The 14,429-nt window shown below is 46.6% G+C and overlaps 1 protein-coding gene across 1 annotated transcript in view; it reads left to right on the top strand.

Moving 5' to 3' along the window:
• The first annotated feature begins 13,638 nt into the window (after nucleotides 1-13,638).
• The window catches only part of ccdc125 (coiled-coil domain containing 125), a 57,789-nt gene continuing 56,998 nt past the window's right edge, over nucleotides 13,639-14,429 (top strand). Inside the window, exon 1 of the mRNA XM_070885818.1 lies at nucleotides 13,639-13,693. The gene's annotated coding sequence lies outside the window, so the exon portion shown is untranslated. The remainder of the gene's footprint in view (nucleotides 13,694-14,429) is intronic.

Genomic DNA, 14,429 nt, shown 5'->3' with positions numbered 1-14,429 from the left:
CTTGCTTGCATTGGCTGATTGAACTTAAAGGTGTCAACTGTGGTTCAGTGGGTAGCATTCTCACTTTTGAATCAGAAGGCTGTAGGTTGAAGTCCCACTCCAGAGACTTGAGCACAAAATGTAGGCTGACATTCCAGGGCAGTGCTGAGGGAGTGCTGCACTGTCAGAGATGCCGTCTTTTGGATGAGACGTTGAACTGAGGTGGAAGGAGCGAGGCTGTAATGGAATCTGCTCTTAAGTGGACATAAAAGATCCCATGCCACTAGTTTGAAGAAGAGCAGGGGGGTTCTCTCCGGTATCCTGGCCAACAGTTAGCCCTCAATCAACATCACCAAAACAGATTATATGGTCATTATCACATTGCTGTTTTTGGGACCACAAACTGGCTGCCATGTTTCCTTACATTACGACAGTGACTACCCTCTCAAAGTACTTCATTGGCTGTGAAGTGCTTTGGGATGTCCTGAGCTCATGATGGGTGCTATTTAAATGTAAGCCTTTTTTTATTTTTAATTGGTTCTTGACCAATAACATGAGTTTGACTATAGCACTGAATTACATGTTTTAGAAAGGAGTGAGGGGAGAAATTGACTTATTTTAATGCTGTTTATCCATCCAACATTTAAATTGTTCCTCTTTCTGAACAAACGTGAAGTGGCATTGATTCAAGTTAGAGGCATTTTTATACATACTATCCCACTCTCCCGTCTAGCTATGTGATAGTAAATCATTTGGATGGAAAAAGGCAACATTAAGTTAACACAATTGAGGTATGACATTAGAATAGAAAAGCTTGGGTACAATTGCTGCACCAGTGTGAAAATATAACTCGGCGTATACCCAAACGTGATGTGACCATTCAGTCAAATGTAATACGTTTTAATTTAGCACTTATTTAAGGCATAACTCTCCTATCTTACTGTCCTGGGTAAGAAAAGTTAAAATTAAAATAATATGCATAACATATAGTATTCATTTTATATTCTCTAATGTAACCCTTCCAATAAAAAGCATTGCTCATGACTTCTTGATAAATAAAGCACATAGTACTGCTTTGTTGGGTTTCCCCTTCACTAACACATTTTACATCAACTGGAGGTAATGTTCTGATGAATTAGTGTAATTATGCTTCAGCTTGATGTTCTATTTATCGAGCTTATACCTTTCCATACAAGATTTTTAAAAATCACTTTCTATTAAGCAGTAAAGTGAAGTTTTTGAATCAAAATTTTGGAATAGTCGTATCAAACTGTTGAGTCTATCTTTTTCCCTACAACGTGAAGATTCAATGCAAAAACTACAACTATTATAATGTTTTTAAAAAATCCCCACGCCACTCTTGTCCCGCTGTATTGGGCATAATCTTCAGCTAAGACTGGATAGGCTGGCGAGCTGCTTTACTCCACCTTTGGTACTATTCTCAAATGAGCTGGAAGAAAATGCAAGAGACCAGTTTATGGTAACTTTTGCTCTAACTTTTTCCTATAGGGAAGAATTTATATCCACTCAGTACTTTCCTCGCATCATTCTGTGATTGGCACATCAAAGGATTGCATGCATGAACCCATTTGTTACCACTCTGTACCACCTTGGATACAGTAATATGATTATGTTACTGGACATGATAATCCAAAGGGCCAGACTAATGATCCAGAGAATAATAAATTCAAATCCCACCATGGCAGAATGTAAAATCAGTTTTTTTTAAAAACCTGGAAATAAAAAGGCTGATATCAATCAATCAGCTGTCACATTGTCATTAAAAATCCAACTGGTTCACTAATTTCTTTTAGGGAAGAAAACTTCCAGTCCAAAACAAAAGTGGTTTATTCTTAACTGCCCTCTGAATTGACTTAGCCAGTCACTCTGGTATCAAACTGCTCAAGAAGGCTAGCACACTCTCAGAGCAACTAGGATGGACAATAAATGCTGGCAAGTCCTCATCCTGTGAATGAATACATTTAAAAAACGTGTTGTGGATCGGATCTTCATTTTCTGATATTCAAAAACATTACTTAATCCTTGCAATTATGCCTCTGCTGCATATGTCTTCATGGAAATGTGACAGGACAGGCTTGGCTGTTAATGTTGGCAGAATGTATGATAGTGCAGCCATCTTCATGTTACTTTAAGTAGTAGCTCAGACAAGATTATAGATTTTTTTTTGTCAAAAACCCTTTCTAGTTAAAATATTGCAGGTGTAAGAAATGAGTTTGCATTTTCTTTTTCGGTGGGGCCAGTACAAACCGGATGGTCTGCACCTGGGCGGAACCAATGTCCTAGTGGGGAGTGTTTGCTAGTGCTGTTGGGGAGGAGTTAAACTAATATGGCAGGGGGATGGGAACCTATGCAGGGAGGCAGAGGGAAATAAAAGGGAGACAGGCAAAAGATAGAAAGGAGAATAGTAAAAGTGGAGGGCAGAGAAACCCAAGGCAAAAAACAAAAAGGGCCACATTACAGCAAAATTTTAAAGGGACAAAGTGTGTTAAAAAGACAAGCCTGAAGGCTCTGTGCCTCAATGCGAGGAGTATTCGGAATAAGGTGGACGAATTAACTGTGCAGATAGCAGTTAATGGATATGATGTAATTGGCATCACAGAGACATGGCTCCAGGGTGACCAAGGCTGGGAACTCAACATCCAGGGGTATTCAACATACAGAAAGGAAAAGGAGGCAGGGTGGCGTTGCTGGTTAAAGAGGAAATTAATGCAATAGCAAGGAAGGACATTGGCTTGGATGATGTGGAATCGATATGGGTGGAGCTATGGAATATCAAAGGGCAGAAAATGCTGGTGGGAGTTGTGTACAGAACACCAAACAGTAGTAATGAGGTTGGGGACAGCATCAAACAAGAAATAAGTGATATGTGTAATAAAGGTACAGTTATCATGGGCGACTTTAATTTACATATAGATTGGGCTAACCAAACTGGTAACAATGCGGTGGAGGAGGATTTCCTAGACTGTATTAGGGATGGTTTTCTTGACCAATATGTCGAGGAACAAACTAGAGAGCTGACCATCCGAGACTGGGTGATGTGTAATGAGAAGGAACTAATTCGCAATCTTTTTGTGCGAGGCCCCTTGGGGAAGAGTGACCATAATATGGTAGAATTCTTTATTAAGATGGATAATGACACAGTTAATTCAGAAACTAGGGTCCTGAACTTAAGGAAAGCTAACTTCGACGGCATGAGGCGTGAATTGGCTAGGATAGATTGGCGAATTATACTTAAAGGGTTGACGGTGGATAGGCAATGGCAAACATTTATAGATCACATGGATGAACTTCAACAATTGTACATCCCTGTCTGGAGTAAAAATAAAACAGGGAAGGTGGCTCAACCGTGGCTAGCAAGGGAAATTAAGGATAGTATTAGATCCAAGGAAGAGGCATATAAATATGGCCAGAAAAAACAGCAAACCTGAGGACTGGGAGAAATTTAGAATTCAGCAGAGGAGGACAAAGGGTTTAATTAGTAGGGGGGAAATAGAGTACGAAAGGAAGCTTGCCGGGAACATAAAAACTGACTGCAAAAGCTTATATAGATATGTGAAGAGAAAAAGATTAGTGAAGACAAACGTAGGTCCCTTGCAGTTGGACTCAGGTGAATTTATAATGGGGAACAAAGAAATGGCAGACCAATTGAACAAATACTTTGGTTCTGTCTTCACGAAGGAAGACACAAATAATCTTCCGGATGTATTAGGGGACCGAGGGTCTAGTGAGAAGGAGGAACTGAAGGATATCATTGGGGGGAAATTGTGTTGGGGAAATTGATGGGATTGAAGGCCGATAAACCCCGGGGCCTGATTGTCTGTATCCCAGAGTACTTAAGGAAGTGGCCCTAGAAATAGTAGATGCATTGGTGATCATTTTTCAACAGTCTGTCGACTCTGGATCAGTTCCTATGGACTGGAGGGTAGCTAATGTAACACCATTTTTTTAAAAAGGAGGGAGAGAGAAAACGGGTAATTATAGACCAGTTAGCCTGACATCAGTAGTGGGGAAAATGTTGGAATCAATCATTAAGGATGAAATAGCAGCGCATTTGGAAAGCAGTGACAGGATCGGTCCAAGTCAGCATGGATTTATGAAAGGGAAATCATGCTTGACGAATCTTCTGGAATTTTTTGAGGATGTAACTAGCAGAGAGGACAAAGAACCAGTGGATGTGGTGTATTTCGACTTTCAAAAGGCTTTTGACAAGGTCCCACATAAGAGATTGATGTGCAAAATCAAAGCACATGGTATTGGAGGTAATGTACTGGTGTGGATAGAGAACTGGTTGGCAGACAGGAAGCAGAGAGTCGGGATAAACGGGTCCTTTTCGGAATGTGAGGCAGTGACTAGTGGAGTGCCGCAGGGCTCAGTGCTGGGACTCCAGCTCTTTACAATATACATTAATGATTTGGATAAAGGAATTGAGTGTGTTATCTCCAAGTTTGCAGATGACACTAAACTGGGTGGCGGTGAGCTGTGAGGGGGTTGCGAAGAGGCTGCAGGGTGATTTGGACAGGTTAGGTGAGTGGGCAAATGAATGGCAGATGCAGTATAATGTGGATAAATGTGAGGTTATCCACTTTGGTGGCAAAAACACGAAGGCAGAATATTATCTGAATGGCGGCAGATTAGGAAAAGGGGAGGTGCAACGAGACCTGGGTGTCATGGTACATCAGTCATTGAAAGTTGGCATGCAGGTACAGCAGGCGGTGAAGGCGGCAAATGGTATGTTGGCCTTCATAGCTAGGGGATTTGAGTTTAGGAGCAGGGAGGTCTTACTGCAGTTGTACAGGGCCTTGGTGAGGCCTCACCTGGAATATTGTGTTCAGTTTTGCTCTCCTAATCTGAGGAAGGACGTTCTTGCTATTGAGGGAGTGCAGCGAAGGTTCACCAGACTGATTCCCAGGATGGCTGGACTGACATATGAGGAGAGACTGGATCAACTGGGCCTTTATACACTGGAGTTTAGAAGGATGAGAGGGGATCTCATAGAAACGTATAAGATTCTGACGGGACGGGACAGGTTAGATGCGGGAAGATTGTTCCCGATGTTGGGGAAGTCCAGAACCAGGGGACACAGTCTTAAGATAAGGGGTAGGTCATTTAGGACTGAGATGAGGAGAAACTTCTTCCCTCAGAGAGTTGTTAACCTGTGGAATTCCCTGCCGCAGAGAGTTGTTGATGCCAGTTCATTGGATATATTCAGAGGGAGTTAGATAAGGCCCTTACGGTTAAAGGGATCAAGGGGCATGGAGAGAAAGCAGGAAAAGGGTACTGAGGTGAATGATCAGCCATGATCTTATTGAATGGTGGTTTCGCCTCAAAGGGCCAAATAGACTACTCCAGCACCTGTTTTTTATGTTTCTATGTTTCTTTTTGCAATGTTTAATTTTTCTTATAGTTGGTGCATTATTAAAAAAACAATCATCTGGTAAAGCATGTTAGAAAACATTACTTTGCTTAAAAATGAAAATATGATTTATATAAGATTACTGGCACATTTCAAACTTTTAAGTAAAAGCTGCATTGCAAACTCCCTGATGCCTCTGGGTAAATGTGCTGCCTGGTGTGAATCGAAATTGGAATAAATACACGGTCCATGTTGCTGCAGATCGCAGGTTCAATATTTGATGCATGTTATCTGATCTCAGCAGGGGTGGTGTGAGGGTGCTTGTACTCTGTTCCTCGAGCGAGGGGTTGGGCCACAATTCCTGCTCCAGGACTGAGGGGCGAGAAACTACCTCGGAACATTAGTTGGTGACCATGGCTACAACTATTTTGGTAGAAACTTTCAATTCAAGTGCCCCCCTTTTTTTTTGAGGGCACCAAAAACCACAAATTAACAATTAAACATAAAAGAGAACCTTTGTCAAATCAAATCAAATTAAAATGTTGTTCCGGGTTGAAATGATGCATTCCAGTCCCTCTGGTGCCCACCTCACGTGGAAGGCCGCAAGCGTACATGTGGACATTGCGTGTTCCATCTCCAGGAACAGCCTGGCTCGCACGTAACCGCGAAAGGGAGACAGGCTGAACGACCCCCTCAACCGCCTGCTGCCTGGACTGGTTAATGGCCACCTTGGCCAGGCCTAGGAGCAACCCTATGAGGAAGCCTTCCGACCTGCCTGCTCGCTTCTGCACAGCGTGCCCAAAGATCAGGAGTGTGGGACTGACGTGCAGCTAAAATTTAAGGAGCGGCCCCTTTAAATAATTGAAGAGGGGCTGCAGCCTGACACATTCAGTGTACGCATGCAACACGGACTCCTCCAGACCGTGGAAATTACAGGCGGCTTCGGAGTCCATGAACCTAATTAAAAACCTCTTGCACAGGACTGTCCCGTGCAACGCCCTCCAGGCCAAGTCCCCAATAAATAAAGGGAGGACTCCCGCATAGAGAGCACTGGCCCTGGCTACAACTATTTTTTGTAAAAATTTTAAATCAAGTGCCCCTTTTTTAAGGGCACAATCAACAGGTCTACAACCATTTTAATTGAACCTATTGTGTTCCTAACACAGATGAGACTGCACACAGAGAGGTTAAAGTAACAGTGACCTCAGTCTTTATTAAGACACTCCAGAGTGAGGAACAGGCCTTAGGGGCCGGCTTATATACAGTGCTCCCAAGGGATGCTGGAATCCCTTGGGACTTTAGGGGATGCCCTCCCTGGTGGCGAAACATGAGAGTGCATGCTTTACAGATACACAACATCACTCCGCCCCCCCCCCCCCCCCGCAAAGTCAAAGTGAAAACTATTTACAAGGTGAGGCGGTCGGGAGCCTTTCTTTCCCTGATGGACTGCCTCGGTACAAATGTCTGTTCTGGTGTGTTGGCTATGCCCTCGCTGGGCTGGCATGTTGTTGGCCCTGCAGGGCTGCTGGGTGAGCCTGGCCTTGCTGGGCTGTTGGGCGTGATCGGTTCAATTTCCTGGTCCGGGGTGGTGTCGTTGATCCTTTGGGTGTGTGTTGTGGGCTCGAAAAAGGTGGTGTCTGCTGTGGGTTGTTCAGGGCAGTCTGAACCGCAGCCTCGTTTGGTCCAGGTGCTTTCTGCAAATTTGTCCATTGTCTAGTTTGACTACAAACACCCTACTCCCTTCTTTAGCTATCACCGTGCCCATGATCCACTTGGGACCATGTCCATAGTTTAGCACATACACAGGGTCATTCAGATCAATTTCCCGTGACACAGTGGCGCGACCATCGTTTACCTTTTGTTGCTGCTGCCTGCTCTCTACCTGATCATGCAGGCTGGGGTGAACCAGCGAGAGTCTGGTTTTAAGTGTCCTTTTCATGAGTAGCTCAGCCGGGGGCACCCCTGTGAGCAAGTGGGGTCTCGTGCGGTAGCTGAGCAGTACTCGGGACTGGCGGGTTTAGAGTGAGCCTTCTGTGACTCGTTTAAGCCTCTGTTTGATTGTTTGTACTGCCCGCTCTGCCTGCCCATTGGTGGCTGGCTTAAACGGGACCGAGGTGACATGTTTGATCCCATTGCGGGTCATGAATTCTTTAAATTCGGCACTGGTGAAACATGGCCCGTTGTCAACTGACCATTATGTCAGACAGGCCGTGGGTGGCAATGGTGGCGTTGGCGGTGCTTCCCCACATTATTTCACATTCAATCCATTTTGAAAAAGCATCCACCACCACAGGAACAATTTACCGAGAAACGGGCCCGCATAGTCGACATGGATCCTCAACCATGGTCTGGGGGGCCAGGACCACAAACTTAGTGGTGCCTCTCTGGGTGCGTTGCTCAACTGAGCACATACGTGGCATTGCCGTACACAGGACTTTAAGTCAGAGTCGATACTGGGCCACCATACGTGGGATCTGGCTATCGCTTTCATCATTACTATATCCGGGTGTGTGCTGTGGAGATCCAAGATGAACATCTCCCTGCCCTTTTTGGGTAGCACTACGCGGTTACCCCACAACAGGCAGTCTGCCTGAATGGACAGCTCGTCCTTTCGCCGCTGCAACGGCTTGATTCGCTCTTGCATTTCAACAGGAGTGCTAGGCCAGCTCCCATGCAGTATACAGTTCTTTACCAGGGACAGCAGAGGATCTTGGCTGGTCCAAGTCCTAATCTGGTGGGCCGTGACAGGTGATTTATCATTTTCAAATGCTTCCACGACCATCAACAAGTCTGCGGGCTGCGCCACCATCAACAAGTTTGCAGGCTGCGCCATTTCCACCCCTGTAGTGGGCAATGGTAGCCGACTGAGAGCATCCGCACAGTTCTTGGTGCCTGGCCTCTGGCGGATGGTATAGTTATACGCTGATAGCGCGAGTGCCTACCTTTGTATGCAGGCTGAGGCATTAGTATTTATCCCCTTGTTTTCAGCGAACAGGGATATGAGGGGCTTGTGATCGGTTTCCAGCTCAAATTTGAGGCCAAACAGGTACTGATGCATTTTCTTTACCCCGAACACACACGCTAATGCCTCTTTCTCAATCATGCTGTAGGCCCTCTCGGCCTTAGACAAGCTCTTGGAGGCAGAGGCGACAGGTTGCAACTTCCCCGCAACGTTGGCTTGTTGTAATACACACCCGACTCCATACGACGACGCATCACATGCTAGCATAAGTCTTTTACACGGGTTATACAATACAAGCAGCTTGGTGGAGCATAAAATGTTTCTGGCTTTCTCAAAAGCAATTACTTGTTTTTTTCCCCATACCCAGTTCTCACCTTTATGCAATAACACATGTAGGGACTCTAAGAGGGTGCTTACCCCTGGTAGGAAGTTACCAAAATAGTTGAGGAGTCTCAGGAACGACCGCAGCTCCATGACGTTCTGTGGCCTGGGCACGTTCCTGATAGCCTCTGTCTTGGCGTCTGTGGGCCGAATGTCATCCGCCGCGATCTTTCTCCTCAAAAACTCCACTTCTGTTGCCATGAAGACGCATTTCGACCTCTTCAGCCGCAGCCCTACACGATCCAGTCACTGGAGGACCTCCTCCAGGTTTTGTAGGTGCTCGACGGTGTCCTGACCCGTGACCAATATGTCATCCTGAAAAACCACCGTGCGTGGTACCGACTTGAGTAGGCTCTCCATGTTTCTCTGGAAGATCGCTGCAGCTGACCGAATTCTAAACGGACATCTGTTGTAAATGAACAGTGTCGAAGACACCAATTCAAGGTAAGACTCTTAACACAAGCAGACCGTCAGATTGTTAGTTTATTGTTATTTGGTGAGGCCACACCTGGAGTATTGTGTACAGTTTTGGTCTCCTAACTTGAGAAAGGACATTCTTGCTATTGAGGGAGTGCAGGGAAGGTTCACCAGATTGATTCCCGGGATGGCGGGACTGACATATCAAGAAAGACTGGATCAACTGGGCTTGTATTCACTGGAGTTCAGAAGAATGAGAGGGGATCTCATAGAAACATTTAAAATTCTGACGGGTTTAGACAGGTTAGATGCAGGAAGAATGTTCCCAATGTTGGGGAAGTCCAGAACCAGGGGTCACAGTTTAAGGATAAGGGGTAAGCCATTTAGGACCGAGATGAGGAGAAACTTCTTCACCCAGAGAGTGGTGAACCTGTGGAATTCTCTACCACAGAAAGTTGTTGAGGCCAATTCACTAAATATATTCAAAAAGGAGTTAGATGTAGTCCTTACGACTAGGGGGATTAAGGGGTATGGCGAGAAAGCAGGAATGGAGTACTGAAGTTGCATGTTCAGCCATGAACTCATTGAATGGCGGTGCAGGCTTCAAGGGCCGAATGGCCTACTCCTGCACCTATTTTCTATGTTTCTATGATGTCATCCCAGTTCCAGCGGATTTTGTCCAACCAGCTCCTTCCAAGCAGTGTGGGGCCATCGCCCAGGACAATCCAGAGTGGCAGTTCGTGCACCATGCCCTCGTAGGTGACCTTGACCATGGCGCTGCCCAGGACAGTGATGAGCTCTTTGATGTACGTTCTCAGTTTCGTGTGGATAGGGCTCAGCGCTGGTCTGAGTGCCTTGTTGCTCCAGTCTGTCAAACATCTTTTTACTCATGGTGGATTGGCTAGCGCCAGTGTCCAGTTCCATGGCTACGGGTAAGCCATTCAATTTTACATTTAGCATTATAGGTGGACATTTCGTCGAAAATGTGTGCACCCTGTGTACTTCAGCATCTGCCTCCTCTCTCTGAGGCTCGAAATTGCTTTGGTCCACCATGGACCGACCGATCTTCTTCTGCCACGTGGTAGTTAGCAGGTTTTGCAGAGCTTGCAGCTCGTCTGCAAGCTCGTTGGAGGTGCCTCATTGTTCCACAGCTCTTGCAAACATACCCTTTGAAGCGGCATGAATAGGCTGAATGGAAGCCTCCACAACGCCAACAAGGTGTGAATTGCCTTGCATTCATCTTTTGTTGCGGACTCTGAGTCATCTGGGTCACCTGAGGTCTGCTGGCAGTTGCAGACTCGTGGTTTCTGCCCTGTACATTTCTGCTCGCATACACAGTTCCAGTTAATTTATGAACATTGCTAGCACTTGTGTGCTGAGAGATTTGTTTGGTGTTATCACTGGTGGACATAAACGCCTGTGCTATCGCAATGGCTTTACTGAGGGTCGGTGTTTCTACAGTCAAAAGTGTTCGTAGGATGGTCTCGTGGCCAATGCCCAGTACAAAAAAGTCTCAGAGCATCTGCTCCAGGTAGCCATCAAACTCACATTGTCCTGCAAGTCGCCTTAGCTCGGCGATGTAACTCGCTACTTCCTGACCTTCAGATCGCTGGCACGTGTAGAACCGATACCTCGCCATCAGCACGCTCTCCCTCGGGTTAAGATGCTCCCGAACCAGTGTACACAGCTCCTCATATGACTTATCTGTGGGTTTCACTGGGGCCAGAAGATTCTTCATGAGGCTGTAGGTCGGTGCCCCGCAGAACGTGAGGAGGACCGCTCTCCTTTTTGCAGTGCTTCCTTCTCCATCCAGCTCGTTGGCTGCAAAGTACTGGTCTAGCCGTTCGACATAGGCTTCCCAGTCCTCACCCTCCAAGAACATCTTCAGGATGCCCACAGTTTGCTGCATCTTTGCGTTGGATTCATATACTTGTCGCCAGTTATTGTGTTCCTAACACAGATGAGACTGCACACAGGGAGGTTAAAGTAACAGTGACCTCAGTCTTTATTAAGACACTCCAGAGTGAGGAACAGGCCTTAGGGGCCAGCTTATATACAGTGCTCCCAAGGGATGCTGGGATCCCTTGGGACTTCAGGGGATGCGCTCCTTGGTGACTGACCATGGGAGTGCATGCTTTACAGATACACAACAGAACCTATAAATCAAGTGTCCCTTATTAAAGGGGGCATTAAAACCGACAAATTAAATGGATGAAATTAAAATTTGGTTGCTGGGGTGATGATGCTCCCCTGTGCACAGGATGCCCAAAGATCAGGAGCGTGGGACTGAAATGCAGCCAGAATTTGAGGAGCAGCCTCTTCAAATTTTGGAAGAGGGGCTGCAACTTCACACATTCAACATATACATGAAACACAGACTCTTCCAGACCGCAGAAATTGCAGGCGGCCTGGGAGTCCGTAAACCGACTTAAAAACCGATTGCACGGGACTGCCTCGTGCAACACCCTCCAGGCCAAGTCCCCAGTAAATAAAGGGGGGACTCCCACATAGGGAGCACTGGCCCTGGCTACAACTATTTTAGTTTTAAACTAATAATCAAGTGCCCCCTGATTAAAGCGGGTACACTCAAAAAACTTTTCAAGTGCCCCTTTTTTTTTAGGGCAGTAAAAACACAAATTATACAAGTGCCCCCTGTCTAAAAGTGGGGTGGGGGAAACTAAAACCGGCACAATAAACAAATTAAACTTTAGACATTCAAATCAAATTAAAATTTGGTTGCCGGGGGTGATGATGCACTCCAGTCCCTCCAGCGCCCACCTCTCTTGAAAGGCCGTGAGCGTTCCGGTGGACACCGCGTGCTCCATCTCCAGGGACACCCTGGCTCGGATGTAACTGCGGTAGAGAGGCAGGCAGTCGGGCTGAATGATCCCCTCGACTGCCCGCTGTCTGGACCGGCTGATGGCCCCCTTGGCCGTGCCCAGGAGCAGTCCTATGAGGAGGCCCTTGGACCTACTCACTCCCCTCTGCACAGAGTGCCCAAAGATCAGGAGTGTGGGACTGAAGTGCAACCAGAATTTGAGGAGCAGCCCCTTTAAATAGTGGAACAGGGGCTGCAACCTCACACATTCCATAAAAACATGGAACAAGGACTCCTCCAGACTGCAGAAATTGTAGGCAGCCTGGGAGCCCGTGAACCGACTTAAAAATTTATTGCACGGGACTGCTCTGCGCACCACCTTCCAGGCCAAGTCCCCAATAAATAAGGGGAGGACTCACGTGTAGAGTGCACTGGCCCTGGCTATAACTCTTTTGTTGCAAAAAACAAAATCAATTAAATCAAGTGCCCCCTGATTAAAAGGAGGGGTGACACTCCAAACAGTTTTCAAGTGCCCTTTTTTGTTTTTTTTTTATTTTTTTGGGTGGGGGGAGGGGTTTTGCGTTTTTTTTATGGGCACTAAAACCACAAATCATCCAAGTGCTCCCTGGCTAACAGGGAGGGGACACTAAAATCCGGCACAATAAAACAAATTAAACTTTAAAACATATAAAATCAAATTAAAATTTGGTTGCCGGGGGTGATGATGCACTCCAGTCCCTCTGGCGCCCACCTCTCGTGGAAGGCTGCGAGCGTACTGGTGGACACCGCGTGCTCCATCTCCAGGGACACCCTGGCTCGGATGTATGCGTGGAAGAGAGGCAGGCAGTTGGGCTGAACAACCCCCTCGACCGCTCGCTGCCTGGACCAGCTGATGGCCCCCTTAGCCGTGCCCAGGAGCAGTCCTATGAGTAGGCTCTTGGACCTACCTGCTCCCTCCGCACAGGATGCCCAAAGATCAGGAGTGTGGGACTGATGTGCAACCAGAATTTGAGGAACAGCCCCTTTAAATAGTGGAACAGGGGCTGCAACCTCGCACATTCCATAAAAACATGGAACAAGGACTCCTTCAGACCACAGAAATTGCAGACGGCCTGGGAGCCCCTGAACCGACTTAAAAAATTATTGCACGGGACTGCTCCGTGCACCACCCTCCAGGCCAAGTCCCCAATAAATAAGGGGAGGATTCACGCGTAGAGAGCACTGGCCCTGCCTCAAAGTGTAATTGGAATTTCAGGTGAGGGATAAGAGGCTCACATCTAAAAATCATAGTTGAAAGTCCTGGTATAACTAAACTCCAGCATCCATCAGTGTCTGCTGGAGAATTTATGATGAAAAAAAAACATAATTGCAAAGTCTTTGCAGATATAACACGCAAGTGCAATATGAACTAAACCGTCTGCCTAAGGACAGAATTTAGGCAGTATTTGGAATTAGCTTATTCCAGTTTGTTGCAGAAACAACCTGACTCCAAACTCCCGATTGGTGAAGAGGATTAAAAAAAAGTAATGTGATGAGTCACTTAAAATTTGCTAACTTTGCAAAGATTCTGGAGCTTAAAGAGAAAATTGCAAGATATTGGACGGGCTGCCCCAGCTGATGAGGTTTCCCACTCCTGGCAAGTTGGAAGGCTCCTGGAGGTGGGGCGTGACGTCACTCTCCCCGGGAGCCGGTCACGTGACCGGGCATTCGGTATTTTCGCCATTTTCCGGGGAAGAGGAGGAAAATTTCCTGGATCCGACAGGTGAGGAGCGAGCGATCGGGATCGGGAGCGGGGTGAACGCGAGCCGGTCTCCAGTGATTGAAGGAGGAGGGGAACGGGCGGCCGGTGGGAGAGAGAGAGAGAGAGAGAGAGCTGGAGCTCTCGCTCTCGCTCTGACCCAGTGTCTGTCATTAACTGCTGAAACTTTTAATTGTCTTTGTTCCTCAAAGTTCACAAGTGATTTGAGAAAGTTTCCTGTTCCACTTTGAGCGGCTGCGCACCCGCACCTGGCGTGTTGTTGGTGTGACGGGGCAGGGCAGGGCTTCAGTCCTCTTTACTGTCTTTAACTTCCACAGGGGAAACCGAGTGCCAGCTGACTGGGCTTCGTTACAATGTGTCTGTTGGATCTGCAGTGCTCTCCCGCTGTTCCACTCCAGTGCAGTTCTGATATTTACTCACTGAGAATCATCATCATCATCATCATAGGCAGTCCCTCGAGTCGAGGATGACTTGCTTCCACGCCAAAAAGTTTACAGGTGTTTCAATGTAGTGACCAGCCAAACACCATGATGCTCCCTGCTCTCCCCTCCGTTTGTTTTAAAAATACAAGGTTGCTTTTGTTGCAGAAAAAAATCCAGTTGTCGTGACTTATACAGCGGTCAGCTGTTGTTTCTGCATAAGGCACTGAGTTTGACCAGAAAAAACACCAGGTCAGTGATGTAAGGTAGGCAAATTGTTAGGAGTGAGATTTGCAATTGTCATGCGGGATGTAAATTGC

This window comes from Pristiophorus japonicus, chromosome 1 (assembly GCF_044704955.1).
Source record: "Pristiophorus japonicus isolate sPriJap1 chromosome 1, sPriJap1.hap1, whole genome shotgun sequence".
NCBI lineage: Eukaryota > Metazoa > Chordata > Chondrichthyes > Pristiophoridae > Pristiophorus > Pristiophorus japonicus.
The sequence above is the reverse complement of the archived record's forward strand: the minus strand, read 5'-3'. Positions and strand labels throughout refer to the sequence as shown.